The sequence below is a fragment of the Cibotium barometz genome, chromosome 36, assembly GCF_041138505.1.
Source record: "Cibotium barometz isolate CiBa-2024 chromosome 36, ASM4113850v1, whole genome shotgun sequence".
NCBI lineage: Eukaryota > Viridiplantae > Streptophyta > Polypodiopsida > Cyatheales > Cibotiaceae > Cibotium > Cibotium barometz.
The window spans coordinates 27,849,072-27,852,698 of NC_141081.1; the positions used below are offsets into that span (position 1 = coordinate 27,849,072).

The following is a 3,627-nucleotide window of genomic DNA, read 5'->3' on the forward strand; positions in this document are numbered from 1 at the left end:
AAGAAACGTAACTCCATGATTTACTTACCCACTTCTTTGGTGTGCAATTCTTCACACCACCTTGAATTAGTAGCTTCATCACTAGCATAATATAGTATCCGCAATCCTTGGTATTGGCTTGTCTCGACATCTAAACAACCAATAAAATTTCCATGCATGCAATCCTTGGTCTTGGCTTGCCTATGAGACCTTGATCCAAAAGCCAATTCAGACTTTTGACTATCCTTTGGTCTTTCGACGGGTCTACGAGGGACATGAATGATGAGACCATGACATTTTTTGACATGATGGATAAGATCAACCCGTTTCTCCCATGCCCTATTCCATTTTGGATAAGCTTCATCCACACGACAATAACGAACAAGTGTCCCATCCCTTTCCCTATACTCCTCAAGGAAAAGTTGCTTAACCTACAATATGAATGTATATTATCCTCTCTCTCTCTCTCTCTCTAATACATCACATCCTATTTTGCACACAAGTATAAAACAAATGGCTTGCTGCTTGCCCAGATTCTATGTTGCACACAAGTACATTTATTTATAGCTTAAAAGCTTACGGCATGGTAGGAGCTCTTGAGTTAGGCAAGGTTTTACACACTGAAGTGATTAGTAAAGGTTTAGAGAAGGATGCTTATGTTGGCACTGCTCTTGTGGATATGTATGCAAAGTGTGGCTCGTTTGCAGAAGCACGACATGCGCTTTTTATGTTAACCATTCGAGAGGCTGTGACATGGAATGCTCTCATGGCAGGCTTTGCTGATCATAGGTTTGGGGAGGAAGCATTAGATTGCTTGACAGAAATGCAGCGAGAGGGCGTATGTAAATACATCACATCCTATTACACAAGGGTAAAGCTTTACTGATCATAGGTTTGGGGAGGAAGCGTTAAAACAAGTTGAATTAATTTGTAAAAAAGTAGTTTAGATAGTTTCTCACCATGGTTTTCATCGGTCGATGACAACAACATTAAACGAGTTATGCGAAGGATACGGTTGTGTTACTCTCTGCCACTGCTTCATCGTGCTAGAATGGTGATGCTTCCCAAAAAGCCCAAGCTGTGGAATGTTGAAAGAGAGGGGCCTCAAGCATCTGCCGGCACCCTTAGGGGCTGCAGATCTCTATGCGCTAGCTATGCAGTGCTTCTTCTGCAGAAGTGCATGATTTTGGTCATTTGGGAATAGTAGAAGGGGAGGCGGCCTCTTTCCTCTACGAGGGAAAACTCCTAAGCTGTGGAAGTTTTAGACAAACCCTCACCTTGCAGATTTGGTCATGAGTGATGCGCCTGCAACTAGCTGGATTAGGGATTGGGACAGGCAGTGATTTGTCATCGACACCCGCATGTATCCACAAGTAGCCTGGTTTACGGTGTATCTTGTGTACAAGCTCATGATTGAAGAAGAACTTCCTCAAGGAAAATGATCAGAATTTTGTGTGTTGATCACGTAAAATTGGCCAAAGTGGTAAGCTTAAGCTTTTTATCATAACTGCTTAGTCTCTCTTTCCATTTCTTTCTCTCTTAGAAAAGTATGCTCCTCTCTATCAGAATCAGAGGTTTGACAGAAATGATGCTCTAGGCTCTCTTTCACATGACATTGTGATGTGCAAAGCTGACGCTCAGGCCTCACGGAGACTCGAAGGAGCTACTGGAAAGAATTGACAAACGGCTGTAGGCTTTGAACTTTCACATCAGATCTTACTTCTGGCTAGACTTCCAGCAACTAAATGACGTATATCGATACAAGACGGAGGAATATTCGCACACTGCTGTGTATAAGTTCAATGTGATACCAGATTCAATCCCGGAGTGGGTCTTTGAATTCGTGCCAATGAAGGGTGGCTATTTTATTGGGAACGTAAGCCCAGCTCGTATGGATTTCAGATGGTTTTGTATGGGCAATTGTGTTGCGATCTTGTCATCGCCTGCATTGCCGGAGCAGGAAGAGGGTATTATGCAACCGCACGTAGCTAGGTGTGGGGTGCCGAGCCCATAAAAGCTCATGATGTTGAACATCAGTAGACAAACCAGGGAAAGAGGACCCCTTCCTCAAAAGGAATACGGGGCCCAGCAGCCCCTGCCCCCAACCGCACTTAGCTAGGTGTGCGGTGCCGAGCCTGTAGGAGCTCATGATGGCTCATGATGCTGAGCATTATAGGAAAAACGAGAGAAAGAGGACCCCTTTTCCAAAAGGGAAACTATCTGGAACCTTCTATGGTAATGCCTAAACAAGCCATGACAGTGATTCTGACGTATGAATTCTTGATGTGTCGCATCTTTGCAGTTCTCATTTGGCTACTCACAGTGGCCTGCATCAAGACAGGAAGGCCACATATTGCCAGAAAAGAAATGGAGCTCTTAGAAAGAAGGCTTTCCAAGGATCACTGGCCAGAATACTACGACGGAAAACTTGGCAAATATATAGGAAAGCAGGCGCGAAAGTTCCAAACTTGGTCAATTGCAGGCTACCATGTGGCAAAGATGCTCCTAGAGGATCCGTCGCACCTAGGCATGATCTCTCTTGAGGATGACAAGAAGACTAAATCTTCTTGTATGCCTAGATCTGCATCTTGGACAGTCTAGCAATCACTTGTTGTAATAAATAAAAGAAGTTGGTGTGCCGCCGGCTACTGCCGAAGCAGTGGCGTATAGGCTATATGATCTTATGGGTGCTTCTGCCCCTAATTTGAAGTACCATGTGCATGTACCATCACATCCTATAGTAGAAACTCTCTCTCTCTCTCTCTCTCTCTCTCTCTCTCTCTCTCTCTCTCTCACAATAGTAGCCTAACAAGGGTGTGTTTCCATCATTGGCCACTCACCTACATTACCTATACATGACCACATGCAAATGTGGCCACCCTCCCCCTTAAAGGAAAAGTGTGACTCAAAACAAATAGGAGCCAAGTTATGGACCCCCTTGTGGCAGATCTTGTAAGCAACACTCCCAATACCCCTCTCTCTCTTTTTCTGCCGCACCAATTCATTTACACAAAATGACTATCTCATTTTTTTAATTTAAAAAATGGGAAAAATGATGAGATTAAAGGCGCCTCCTTCATGAGATCTACTCACCCTCTTGAGGTGTCAAAATTTTATTTTTTAACTAATAAATTCTCTTTTTTTTACTATTAAGTGCCTGTACTAGGTCAACTCTTCATCTTATGTGAGAATTTACTTCTTTTTGGGGGATTTTCTTTTATTCTTGAATTTTTCTTATTCAAACACTTGGATTAACCACATTGGCCCTTTATAACACTCTTTGGACCTTAATCCATAATTTTTTGAAAATGGGTACCCTTAGGCTAAGGGTCTAATGCACATATTCAATTAATTTCTAATGCATATTAGAAAACTCTTTTTAAACTTCTGTTTCAAGGGAATTCATCTTAAATTAAGGGATAACTTTATATCCAAAAATATCTCAAAATTGTATTATCTTTCTCTAGAATATTTTCTCTCTCTAGGCCAAAAAACAAAGGAAAACAATGTTTTCTTGCATTCTGAAATAGGGGATGCTTACAGTACACTGAGAGGTAACTCCCAAGGATCTTCAATAGCCATTATATTTATCGCTTACTATTCTTTTGGCTATGATAATGTAGCAGCTGCTCCATGAGTACATATCCA

At 42.0% G+C, this 3,627-nt stretch overlaps 1 pseudogene; it reads left to right on the forward strand.

Annotated features, from left to right (window-relative positions):
* Positions 1-562: 562 nt before the first annotated feature.
* Positions 563-2,580, forward strand: LOC147617723 (putative alkaline/neutral invertase D pseudogene; annotated as a pseudogene).
* The last annotated feature ends 1,047 nt before the right edge of the window (positions 2,581-3,627 follow it).